At 42.9% G+C, this 13,825-nt stretch overlaps 1 protein-coding gene and 1 non-coding gene across 3 annotated transcripts in view; one reads left to right on the plus strand and one right to left on the minus strand.

Annotated features, from left to right (window-relative positions):
* Positions 1 to 13,825, minus strand: part of TGFB2 (transforming growth factor beta 2) — an 81,601-nt gene that overhangs the window by 37,181 nt on the left and 30,595 nt on the right. The gene's annotated exons all lie outside the window — the stretch shown is intronic.
* Positions 12,169 to 12,277, plus strand: LOC118887004. The gene has a single exon (XR_005017851.1). It is a non-coding gene; the product is annotated as a U6 spliceosomal RNA (small nuclear RNA).

Here is a 13,825-nt window from a genome sequence, read left to right on the forward strand (position 1 = left end):
TACCCTCTCGGAAATTCTTGCTCACTGCTGCAGAGAGCCTTCTTAGCCCAGAACAGACAAATTTCAACATTCCCCTTTCCAGAAACTACTGCATGTTCCCTGCAGCTCCATGATGATTGGTGTGGACTGTTTGACATGCTTAATGGGTGTAGTGGCTCCTTGTTAGCCTGAAAAGCTTTCTAAACTTACAGCAGTGATGCACATAATGGTGATTGCGTGTCTTGTACCGGGAGCTTGTCTCTGTGTTGTCTGTAAGCTTCTTGCTTGTGGCCTAACTTCTTTGTCAGGCAATCACCTAATTACTTTGAGGCACTGTGCTGCTTTCCTGCTCTGCCCTGAAGCTAAACTAATAAGCAACAGGGCACACCCTGCTAGGATTGCAAGCTATTTACCAACTTCACCAAGTGGGACAGGCTATTATTGCTAATGTATTAAATTTATGACTTGGGAGTGAGTAAATGTGAAGAGGAAGAGATGGTCTGGATTATCTAGTTTGAAAAGGAAAGCAAATACAGCTAATCTTCATTCTCTCTGAAACTCTTCATTGCACTTAGAAATGAGAACACATAAAGGGTTTGCCTGGCACCTATTATGTGCTCTCTCAGTGTTACTGGTATCGAATTCCTCTTACTGCAGTTTTCTCTACAAGACAAGACAAGACAGTCTCTCCCAGAACTCCTTGAGTGACGGAGAACTCAAACTTAGGCAGATGACCTACTGCAGTCTCTGACAGCTCCGACTGTACAGAGTTCTTCCCCATCTTGGGCTGAGATCTGCTTACCTACAAGGTCTGCCCACTGGGTCTGGTTCTGCCACACAAGATGATTTACCCCCTTTCCACTTGACCCTACTCAGAAATTGTGAAGCCAAATCTCACGTCTCCCTGCCCCCATCTCTTTTCTTTTCTAAGCAAACAAACATTCCTATTTCCTTTTCTTATTTTTCGTGAGAGCCTTTTACCTTCATGGATGGTATCCTCTTTGCTCCAATTTTAAAATCAGACCCTTAAATCTGAACATAATTCTCAAGGCAGAATAGAGTAGAACTATCACCTTCCTCATTGTGGAACTTATACTTTTATTAATACATTCCAACTGTGAATGATTCTCATTCATTCTCATTCTCTCTCTCCCTCCTGACTGCCCCCACCACACACATTCTCTCTCTCTTTTTACCTTTGTACTCGTATCATATTTTCTATGTTTTGAATGCATAATAAATGAGAAGTCTTCGGTCTTTTCCACACAACCTGTTTTACAGATGTCATTATCTTATGTTTTATACCCTGAGGCTTTTTTGTGTGCAAATTTTACAATATACCCCTATCCAATATGTACTTATTTGATTTGACTCCTCATTTCAAATATGCTGAGATGGATTTGATGTCTGATTTGGTGAACCTGAGCATTCATTTGTTAAATAACATTGCAGAGGACAGAGTCTTAAAATCAGAAATGTTCTTTATGTTGAATGCCAGTCCTGAACCTCAGCTAGAAAGATGGTAGGGAGTAAGAATTGCTTGAAAGGAATGTTTAGTTATCAGATATCTTTATTAGCATTTCAGTAGATGGTCACTCAGTACCTTAAAAAGAATACTAGAGTTTCAAAAGATGGTGCTTTCTTAGGGTTAGTAGATGTGTTCATTAAGGGTGTGGTCTCTTCCTCCATCCTGTTTGTACTGGCAACACAGCTATGGGCAATTAAGATATGGGAACATACAGGAATTATAGGAATCTAGATGAACTGTGGCATGACCGAGTTCTGGAATGGAGCCACAGGTGTTATGCTTGTTTTAAGAATTCATGTTCATTTGGGTGCTAAGCTGCTTTCTGTTCAAGGTCGGGACACCACTTGCGAGAGGAGAAAAAACAGTCTTTAAAGTAACAATCTCCACAGCAAAACTAGACCACGGGCTAAGTACTTTGAAATGTTTGAGTGTATCTTATTTTTATTTAATTATCTGAGAGCAAGCCCTACCCTTTAGTTTCAATCTCATGACTTTGGTGTATAACATGTACAAATTTTCCTCTGCTCTTAGGGCCACTGGGAGAGAAAACTGACTAAATAGTAGCAGCCAGGACATCCAAAGAGTGAGTCCAACTGGTCCCAAGTTACTTTACACCCCAGCAAAGGAAGAAGGCACTGTCATTTTTGAAAATGGAAGGAGTATTCTTAAGGAAAAAAAAAAAAAGAGTTTCTCCTCTTTGGGGAAGCTTCAGCTCTGTCTTACAGCTCTCTCTCTCTCTACTATCTTTTGAAGGCTTCAGGAGCCTTAGTGGCAGGGGTCAAAACTCAGGTGCTTTCTGAAGCTTTCCCCACTCTCTTTTCTCACTGGCGGTTGTGTAGATGGCACAGGACAAATGCCTTTATTTAGTTACAAGCCAATGGCTCTCCTACGCTTCTTAAAAAGCATTTACTAAGTCCCCTTTAAAGAAGAGCTCTTTGAATAAGCCAGTACTTCTTAAATATGTTAGGGTGAAAGCAAATAGAACTCCCAGGGCACCATAGTGATATATACACACATGCATAACCAGAATAAAAAAAGCAGCAAACTAAGGTAGAGAGATGGAACCTTTCTACAACACCAGTGTGGGGTTTACCTGCATGTACTCGGGGAATACTGCAGGTATGCCCTAAAATCAGGGGAATAACTTTCACCAGGTTGGGGTGCATCTGTTATGTCCTTGACACACCATATTCCATTTCTTGTCATATTACATTTGTTTCATTAGACTATTTTTAAAGCCTAGACAACACATCAGAAAGATTTCCCCATGTCAGAAAAGTGGGAAAATAGTCAGTTCCATAATCTCATCTGAATAAATTAATTGAGCTTTTGTGTGTGCAAGGGAAGGAAGGTTACCAATGAAGAACACTGTACAACAGAGCACCCATGAGACACGGTCCTGAGGACAGCTGCTGCCAGAGGAGGTTTGACAAGGGAAACTCGGTAACTCCTCTCAATTCCTTTCAAGGGCTCTTAGACACCCCAAGAATTCTCCTTAGCAGGGAGCAAGCCCTGTGGCTGCCTGGCTATAGCACCGGACTGGAGATCCCTGAGAGCCAGGAAGAGATCTGCGCACGTCTATTTCACCCATCAGAGAGCTCCTTTTTAGACCCTCCTGACCAGGCCACCCATTGGACCGACACTTGTAGGAGCGACCCTGGGAACACTGGCTCTATACTGGAGAGAGAAGCCTTTGTAAGTTTCACAAGTACAGGAGCTGAATCATTCATCTTCTCTCTCTCCAAGGCCTCCTAGTACATAGTAAGTGCTCGATAACTATCACAAAGGAAAAGAAGATTAATTCTTTTCTCAAACAGCTAAATCATATGATGAGGACCAGTGTAAATCACAAGCCCTGACATCTTCCTAGGATTTTAATGCCTCACAATGTACTTTCACATACATTACTTCATCTGAGCCTGGTAACTCGTAGGTAGTGTTATCTCCATTCTACTGTTGAGGAAACCATAGTTCAGAAGCCAAATGGTTTTATTTAAATGAGTCTGGGGACTTCTTAGTGCTAACCTCTGACACCAGGCTCGGGACCTGCCCTTCCTGTAAGATATAAAGCAGCTGACAGGGCAAGCAGCACAATCTCTTAGACTGTGCATTCTCAAGTGAAGCCTGGGAAGACCAATTCTGAGACCTTTGTAGTATTCTGACTTGAAGAGATACAGCAACGCTAAAATAAACACTCTGTCTTTTCCACTGGCTCTGATGCTCTGGTGAGAGCGCTTTTCATTGTTATTGTGAATAGCTATTCTAGTGCCAAGGGCAGAAGCATCTTCCTCTAAATGCCCAGCAGCCTCAGAAGGGCGGCGCTTAGAAGGAACCAAGATGGAGAAGTGATTTATGTTCAGGCAGCTACCTTGGGGATCACGACATTCAGTGACCTTCCCTGGAACTGGTACTTTGGGAATGACGCCAAGAGAGATTCAAGAGAGAAGGAGGGAGCAGATTCCCCCATGTTTCAGCGGGAGATTAAGATGTCTTCAGGCCATCTCTTTCTTCCACGGTGGGTAAGGGGGAGACTGGACCACAGGCAGCCACAGCAGTGGGCATAAGAAAGACTCAGAGGGACTTCCCTGGCAGTCAAGGGGTTAGGACTCCAGGTTTCCACTGCAGGGGGCATGGGTTCGATCCCTGGTTGGGGAACTAAGATCCCCTAAGCCGCGTGGCTCAGCCAAAAATAAAAATTACAAAAGCAATTAAAAAAAAAAAGAAGAAGAAGAAGAAAGACTCAGAGATGTTTTTTGACCATCAGCCTCAATGACAAAATCACTTTTTGGTGTATAAAGCGAGTCCACAATTGCCCAGAAGTTTACTGCACTTTTAAAATTTTCCCTCTGGATGTAGGGGATCAGCTGTGACCTCTCCTCCCTCAAGATGGCTTCACAGAAGTCATTCTGCCTTGAACAGGCAATCAGTGCAGCCCAAACACAGATGGACTTTTACAAATGCCAGATGACCACTTTGCTTCCTTTTTTTTGAAACCAACTGATTATACATTAATTACTCCTTGTTCATCGTAAGAAGGAAGCTGAGGGGCTCTCAGAGGCAAATATGTGTCCTCCATAGCTCTACTATAATCATACACAAGTCTAAGCTCATGTCCATGGCTCTGTGGGTGCCTGGGATCCTCCACTACAGCTTCTAATCTTGCAGAGGACAGACACATGGCCTTGCTCTTGGTGGGCCTCCGGGGCTGCTTTGTTTCCATGAAGGGTAACACCGATGGGGAGAATGACGGGGGTTGGTGGTGCACGTACAGACACACGAACTTCGCAGCACGTTCAGCAACATAAAATATCCCAGAGAAGGATCCCAGAATCCTAAAAGCATTTTACGAGTCTAATATATAGAGACACAGCACAGAGTCAGTCCTTTTTCCCCAGCCTTCAATCAAACCAGCTTTTCTCACAAGTCTAGTGTGAATGAAGGGAAGTGAAAAGTGCAAGTGGCAACAGGTCTTGGATGGTGGCCATTTGGACTGTGGAGGGATTTAAAATGTACCATATGGATCTATTTCTGCTTTGCAAATAAGTTCATCTGTACCACTTTTCTAGATTCCACGTATAAGTGATACTATACAATGTTGGTCTTTCTCTTTCTGACTTACTTCACTCTGTATGACAAGCTTTAGGTCCATCTACATCTCTGCAAATGACTCAATTTCGTTCCTTTTTATGGCTGAGTAATATTCCATTGTATATATGTACCACATCTTCTTTATCCATTCCTCTGTTGAGGGGCATTTAGGTTGCTTCCATGACCTGGCTATTGTAAATAGTGCTGCAATGAACATCGGGGTGCATGCATCCTTTTGAATTATGGTTATCTCCGGATATACGCCCAGGAGTGGGATTGCTGGGTCATATGGTAATTCTATTTTTAGTTTTTTAAGGAACCTCCATAATGTTCTCCACAGTGGCTGCACCAACTTACATTCCCACCAACAGTGTAGGAGGGTTCCCTTTTCTCCACACGCTCTCCAGCATTTATTGTTTGTAGATTTTTTGATGATGGCCATTCTGACCAGCGTGAGGCGATACCTCACTGTAGTTTTGATTTGCAAAAGGAGTAGGTATTTGTATCTGTATAACTGATTCACTTTGCTATACAGCACAAAGTAATACAGCATTGTAAAGCAACTATACTCTAATCAAAAAAATGTAGAAGATTAAAAGGCAAAAAATAAAAAATAAAATAAAATGTGCAATATGGGAGGGGCTTTTCAGATGTGAGCCTGAAGAGGGCAGGGCGGTATGATCTCTTGGTACATCTCACTATGGGGCAGCAGCAACCTCTCCAGGACTCAGTTTCCTCGTGTCTAGGAGGATGTTGGGCTTGGACTAGACTCTAAGGCTGGGAGAGTCACTGGCTACTCTTGAGGTTACGGGGATTCAAGATTAAAAAGCTTGGCCTGCCCTTTCTAGCAACACAGACACCGTGGTACAAAGCAAGCTCACTTTTATTCTCAGCCATCCTTTTCTCTCTCTCGTAAACTCTAACCTGTGAAAAGTCTTGACAATTTTCAAATAAAGAGACAACATCAAGACGTATCTTGCTTTGCCCCCTGTGACCCCAACCTACATTTCTAGCTTCATGGGCCCGTCACCATCTCTGCTGCCGTGTCCCCTCCCCCCGACACCCGCCACAGTGGACTCTCCCCGAAGCCCTAAATGCACCATATGACTTCCAATCTCCAAACATGCCAAGTGCTGACATACCACCACGCCCATGCCACGTGAATCCTTCACCTAGAAACTGCTTCTTTACATTTGGCAAATTCTACTCATTCTTGAAGGTCCAGCCCAGTTTCCCCTCTTATCAGAAGAATTTCCAGCTCTTCCAGGGCAGAAGCCATCTCTCCCTTCTTTGGGCCGGACAACACTTAGCCTATTGTGTATGATAGCTCTCTCTTTAGATGTTTACCTGACAGATGACAGCATGAGAGCAAGGACTCAGATTCATTTACCTTTAATGTGTGATAATACCACCTCTTGCCTCTAAGAATCGCTACAAGGGTTAACTAAGGCAATGAATATGAACACAGTGAGTGCTCAAGAAATGTAAGCTTATATTATTAACAGACCACGGAGCGTAAAAGACAAAAGGCTGCACCCTACTCTCAGAGCCCCATGCCAGGAAGACTCTCCTAACCAGGAACAAAGAAAAGGTCACATATGTCCAAACAGCAGCGGTAGCTGAAACCCTGTGGGTGGCAGAAATTTTCTCTGCCTTTAAGAGAATGCTATTTGCAGCAACATGAATAGACCTAGAGATTATCATACTAAGTGAAGTAAACCAGACAGAGACAAACATCGTATGATATCCCTTATATGTGGAATCTAAAAAAAATGATACAAATGAAATTATTTACAAAACAGAAACAGACTCACAGACTTCGAACACAAACTTATGGTTATCAAAGGGGAAAGGTGGTCAGAGAGGGGTAAATTAGGAGTTCGGGATTAACATATGCACACTAACTGTATATAAAATAGATAATCAACAAGGACCTACTGTAGAGCACAGGGAACTTTCCATCCAGCGGGTGGAAAGTTCCAGAAGAACAGCCAAAGCTCAGTAAATGATGAGCCTTCTAAGTGTCAGAACCATACACAAAAGGAGTCAGGAACTTCCCTGGCAACAGCCAGAATCTTAGGACAAGATTCAAGGAGAGATAACAGAACCAGATGACCTTTGAAATGTGAACACCCTGACAACGTGTGACACTGTGCTGAGGCTTATTAGACAAGTCTGGTTCTAGCCCTTTGAATCTTCAACTTTCCTCAGAGAGGAAAGATGGGGAAGGAACCAGATAGCACTGAGGGTTCAGAGGCTGAGCTTCCGAAAAGCCTCATTGAGGTTTTGAAGGCGAGATATGAGGTCTATGTGTCTGCTCCTTCTCCTCGGCTCGTTGTAAGTCAAGCATGCGTTTTGTGTGTGATTTTCTAGCTCTTGATCCAACATTGTCTGTTGCAGCTAAGCGAGGAGACTGGTCTTCGTCTTGACATGTGGTTGTGCTAGAACCCTTCTGTAAAAAACTCCCAAATCTCACGGTTAAAGGGATGAAGGGTTTACACACAGGACTATCACTTCTTGGTAAGAATTCCCGTTTACCTCTGAAGCTGTGTTGTCTTGAACCTCTCTGTGCCTTGGGAGCTGGTGACCACTTTACAGGGCTCTGGTCAGGCTCAAATATGATGATGTATGTGAACGGGCTTTGTTAAATGCAAAGTGATTCATAAGTGCAAGGTGGCATGACTGTATTTACATTTATTCTTTTTTAATATCTTTTAAAATTGAAGTATAATTGACCTACAATTTTATATTAGTTGCAGGTGTACAACATAGTGATTCAACATTTTTATACATTGCAAAATAATCACCATGGTAAGTCTCATTACCACCTGTCACCACACAAAGTTGTAATATAATTGACAATATTCCCTATGCTGTAAATTATATCCCATGACTTATTTATTTTATAACTGGTAGTCTGTACCTCTTGGTCTTCCTCACCTATTTCACTCATCTCCCCACCCTTCTCCCCCCTGGCAACCACCTGTTTGTTCTCTGAATCTATGAGTCAGCTTCTGTTTTGTTGTTTGCTCATTTGTTTTGTTTTTTAGTGAAATCATATGGTATTTGTCTTTGTCTGTCTGACTTATTTCACTGAGCATAATACGCTCTAGGTCCATCCATGTCGTCACAAATGGCAGGATTTCATTCTTTTGGTGGCTGAGTAACATTCCATTGCATATATACCACATCATCTTTTTCTGTTCGTCTGTCAATAAACAACTAGGTTGCCTCCTTCTCTTGGCTATGGTGAATAATGCTGCAATAAACATAGGGGTGCATATATTTTTTCAAATTAATGTCTTTGTTTTCTTCAGCTAAATACCCAGAAGTGAAGTTGCTGGATTATACAGTAGTTTTATTTTTAATTTTTTGAGGAATCTCCATACTGTTTTCTATACTGACTGCACCAATTTACATTCCCACCACCAGTGCACAAGGGTTCCCTTTTCTCCACATCCTCGTCGACACTTGTCATTTGCTGTCTTTTTGATGACAGCCATTCTGACACTGTCACTGAAGAAGAATGTACTAGCCACGCTTCCCCAGAGATCCCTCAAAGACAACAGGCATTTGCTGACACAAGCGCATCTAATCCCCCGGAGACAACTTTTGAGGTTGATCTCCGACTTTGCAGATAAGGACACTGAGGCTCAGAGTTAGTGATCAGAAAACACTGGTAAGGGCTTCCCTGGTGGCGCAGTGGTTGAGAATCTGCCTGCCAATGCAGGGGATGGGGGTTCGAGCCCTGGTCTGGGAAGATCCCACATGCCGCGGAGCAACTGGGCCCGTGAGCCACAATTACTGAGCCTGCGCGTCTGGAGCCTGTGCTCCGCAATGGGAGAGGCCGCGATAATGAGAAGCCCGTGCACCGCGATGAAGAGTGGCCCCCACTTGCCGCAACTAGAGAAAGCCCTCGCACAGAAACGAAAACCCAGCACAGCCATAAATAAAAAAATAAATAAATAAAATTAAAAAAATAAGAAAACACTGGTAAGTGGATGATCAAACCCAAACCCTGACTCCCAACAGGTGTTCTTCCCACTCATCACATCGCCTCAGACTTGGGAAGGGTCCACTCAGGTTACAGTGCACAGAATCTGAGCCACTCTCGGGGGGCTGTGAGATCACGGTGTCATCAGTCCTACGAGCCACACCTGCCCGGGACCTCGACATGCACATGGGCAGCCTCCGAAGCACCTGTAGCCAACCCTCATCTGTTTCCCTGGCTTCCCTGAACCCCCTGCAGGTCATCCTCCAAGCTGAGTTTCAACCAACAGATCTGAATTTTGCCTTCTGTCCCTTTGTGGCCAGACCCTAGGCACGTGAAGGACTGTCCACAGCCCCGAGCTTAAGGAAGAATGAGGTGAAGCAAATGCATGGTAAATCCACTGCCTGGGAAGTATGCCTCTCAATATGTGATATGCCAATAATAACAGCAGCAACTCAGAGTCCTACCTGCATTATCTCATTTAAGCCTCACAAAGACTCGACAAGGTAGACACTCTTTTCATTCCCATTCTGCAGACGAGGAGACTGAGGCTTAGGAGGATTACATAATTTATCTAAGGTCACATAGCCAGTAAGTGGTGGCGCCAGAGTGAAAGTGACTTATCAATACAATGGACTACTTTTAGTACTTCACTTCATAACGTAAGATAAACCCATTTATACACAATCATGTTTATAACACAGAGTAGAGTATTTAACATACTTGCTGTTCTCAGCTTGGCAAATAGACCACACACCTGCTAATGCCTTTTCCATGTCAAGTTGTCCTGACTCTAGTCCAACATACATAGCAATTTAAATTATCTACGTGAAAAAGATGATAACTTCTAACCCTATAAAATAATAAATGACAATACACTGTCACTAAAAATAAGACACATACCCAATGCATTCAAAACACGTATGCTACGTAATTCCTTTTTGTTTTTTTTCATTTTTTAAAAATGAATCAAGATGTTCTAGAGGAGGAGGGGGGGAAAAAACCCTGTGAATTACTTTCTATTATTTAAATAAACCTTAAATAAACTTTCCCTATATCTCATCTCTACAGAACGGTCACCCGACCACAAAATCGCCATGCATGACAAACTGTGAGGCCAAAATGAAGGAAAGGGTGGAGGAAAGACATTCTTGTGTCATTTCACAATTTTTGGGAGGCTCCAGAATGTGGTACTTTTTGGTCAGTGTGTGTTTACGCTCTACCTTTTTAGGTTGGGAAATCCAAAGGCAACATTTCTTACTTGAAAATGTGTTTCATGGAAAGTTCTTCAGAAGTTTGTGGTTAATCTTGTTGCAACTTCTAACTCCTTGAAACCTTGAAACCTGACTCATAGGACATATCACCAAATCTGGCGAATCCTCTGACAGGTAGCTGTGTTAAAATTCTTTGGTAAAAAACTACCCCACATCATGGTTAAAGGGATAAACCGTTTATGCAAGGGCTGCCACTTCTTAGTAAGAATTCCTACCTCCTCTAAAGCCAATAGGAGCATGTGTGACACTGAAAGCCTGTGACTCCCTCCCCACCCCCATGTCACTTGCTTTCCCATCAAACAGAAAAGGGACCTCTGAAGGGCAAAAGAGCAATCCTGTTACTACATTTCAAAATGTTCTTGTGTTTTTCTTAATGTAGATTCATATTTACAATAGATGATACGCTTTTTTAAAAAGGCACATGCTTTCCCGCCTTGCAGTTTCAACTTTCCTAAAAGATCACTTACAAATCCTAGGAGGATTATACAGCCACAAAACAGCAGTTCGATATCCTGTCTAAATGTGGGTGCATTTGTGCTGCTAGGCTTCCCGTTAAACCCTCTGTTTAGATCATAAATCCAGCTCCACAGCTCTCCTGTAATATCCCAGGGCAGAATCCCCAAGTTTAAGGCTCTATCACATAGTTTTCTTTCCTCCTGACTGGGAATTGCCTTTCCTTTTGCATTTTATTTCTCCTTGAAACTTTTCCTAACCATGTAGTGTTTGATTAAAAAACCCAGTTAGGGGAGGGGAAAGGGTAAGCTGGGATGAAGTGACAGAGTGGCATGGACATATATACACTACCAAACATAAAATAGCTAGCTAGTGGGAAGCAGCCGCATAGCACAAAGAGATCAGCTCGGTGCCTTGTGATGACCTAGAGGGGTGGGATAGGGATGGTGGGAGGGAGGGAGATGCAAGAGGGAAGAGATATGGGAACACATGTGTATGTATAACTGATTCACTTTGTTATAAAGCAGAAACTAACACACCACTGTAAAGCAATTATATTCCAATAAAGATGTTAAAAAAAAAACAAAAAAAAACCCCAGTTATTTCCAAGAAGACTCTAAAAACAATTTACAGTAGGCTTGTGTCATATGACAACCTCCTCGCCCCCATAAATATTTATTTGCAAAAACTGAGATGAGGGATCAAGAGAGAAAGAGCACATCATAGCTCCATATACCACCAGAGCTTGGAAAGGAAAGCCCGTTAAAGACCTGTGCTCCTGAGGAAACTAGAGATGGTATTTGAAGATGATCTTAGCATTATATTGGGAGCAGGAGTTGGGAACTTTCATCCTCCTTTTCTTAATCCTGACTCCTTTGCCTAAACACTGGCTGTTTCACTGCAGGCAAGTTACTCCACTCTCTTCTGCTTCAAGATTGTGTCGAAGGTGTATTTTTGTCAAAACTCATCAAGTTGCACACTTAAGATCTGTGCATTTTGCTGTATATAAACAGTACTTCCATTAAGAATGGGGGGCTTCCCTGGTGGCGCAGTGGTTGAGAATCTGCCTGCCAATGCAGGGGACACGGGTTCGAGCCCTGGTCTGGGAAGATCCCACATGCCGCGGAGCAACTGGGCCTGTGAGCCACGATTACTGAGCCTGCGCGTCTGGAGCCTGTGCTCCGCAACAAGAGAGGCCACGATAGTGAGAGGCCCACGCACCGCGATGAAGAGTGGCCCCCACTTGCCGCAACTAGAGAAAGCCCTCGCACAGAAATGAAGACCCAACACAGCCATAAATAAATAAATAAATAAATAAATAAATAAAATTAAAAAAAAAAAAAAAAGAATGGGGAGTGCTTGCTTCGGCAGCACATATACTAAAATTGGAATATGATACAGAGAAGACTAGCATGGTCCCTGTGCAAGGATGACACACAAATTCGTGAAGCGGTCCGTATTTTTGGGTGGGAGAGGGTTGGATTAGGAGTTTGGGATTAGTAGACGCAAACTATTATACATGATATGGATAAACAACAAGGTCCTACTGTATAGCACAGGGAACTAAATTCAGTATCCTATAATAAACCATAATGGAAAAGAATATGAAAACGAATATATATGTATAACTGAATCACTTTGCTGTACACCAGAGACTAACACAACGTTGTATATCAACTATACTTCAATTAAAAAAAAAAAGGAATGGGGGGGAAAAAAAGAAATTAGAAGGATGAAAATGCATATAAATATTTAAAAAATAATATCATTATGTAAGGTCCTACAAAGAAATACTAGAGGCAAGAGGGAAGAGATATGCGAACATATGTATAACTGATTCACTTTGTTATAAAGCAGAAACTAACACACCATTGTAAAGCAATTATACTCCAATAAAGATGTTTAAAAAAAAAAAAATACTAGTCCCAGGCAGTTGTACAAAGGAATCTCACTAGACTTTTAGGAAACATATCATTCCAATCTATGCAAACTATCCCAGAGAAGGAAATGGGGAGATACCCCAACTCACTTACACAGGCAGTATAACCTTGATACCAAAACCAAATCAGAAAAGGGAATGTATAGACCAAATCCACTCATGGAACAAAACCCACTCAACAAAATAGTAGCATAACCAAGGTCTGTTGTATTCATACTCCCCCCCAAATAAGAAATTGAAATGATGGAAAATCATCCTTTGGATTCAGTTCCTGTGACCAAATGTCCAACACAGGACACAGTGGAACTGTGAAGCCAGCAGAGAAAAACTCTGAACTTCCGCAGAGAAAAGAACCTGCCTACCTACTTCAATGTAGAAGTGAAACCAAGGCCTTAAAACTAGTCCCTTCATCGGTTTCAGGAGAGCCAGCGCCTCGGTGAATCAGGGGCCCGGCCCCGAGTCTGGACGCGGATCTTGGAGCAACTTTCTCTATGCTGGGCTGACTGTTCTTCCACTGAGAACACTCACCAAAGAGCTTCATTTCACACCTTTGCTTTTATAATTTTCCACCTTCGGCTAAAAATACTGCTTTTGGGGTGAGATTCAACCAAAGCATCATCCCCCAAAGCAAAGGGAGTAGTAGCGAATAAGGGCTCTTGCAAGGTGCCCCCGGCAAGCTGGCTCTTCCGTTTCTATCTCCAGCCTCATTTGGAAGACAGCCCTGAGCCCTTCGGGTGCGGCCAGGGGGCTGCTTCCAATGCTCTGGCTTCATTTTCACACGAATGCTCCACCAAAAAAAGAAAAAGAACAAAATTACAGCTGTGTCGAGGGTCCCGGTGGCAGCCCCCATCCGGGAAGGGCAGAAAGAACTAGAGGCAGTTTTCACCATCTCCTTTTCCTGACCTTGGGGATCCTGTCACTATTTACTCGTCGGATGAAGTGATGATGAAAGTGAAGCATGGTTCATTACACACGTGCTGATCTGGCAACCACTGATCTCTTCGACTTGAAAATAATTCTCACCTGCTCCAGCCTACGACTGCCCCACTGTGTGTGCATGGACACACACACAC

The sequence above is a fragment of the Balaenoptera musculus genome, chromosome 1, assembly GCF_009873245.2.
Source record: "Balaenoptera musculus isolate JJ_BM4_2016_0621 chromosome 1, mBalMus1.pri.v3, whole genome shotgun sequence".
In the NCBI taxonomy this organism is placed as follows: Eukaryota; Metazoa; Chordata; class Mammalia; order Artiodactyla; family Balaenopteridae; genus Balaenoptera; species Balaenoptera musculus.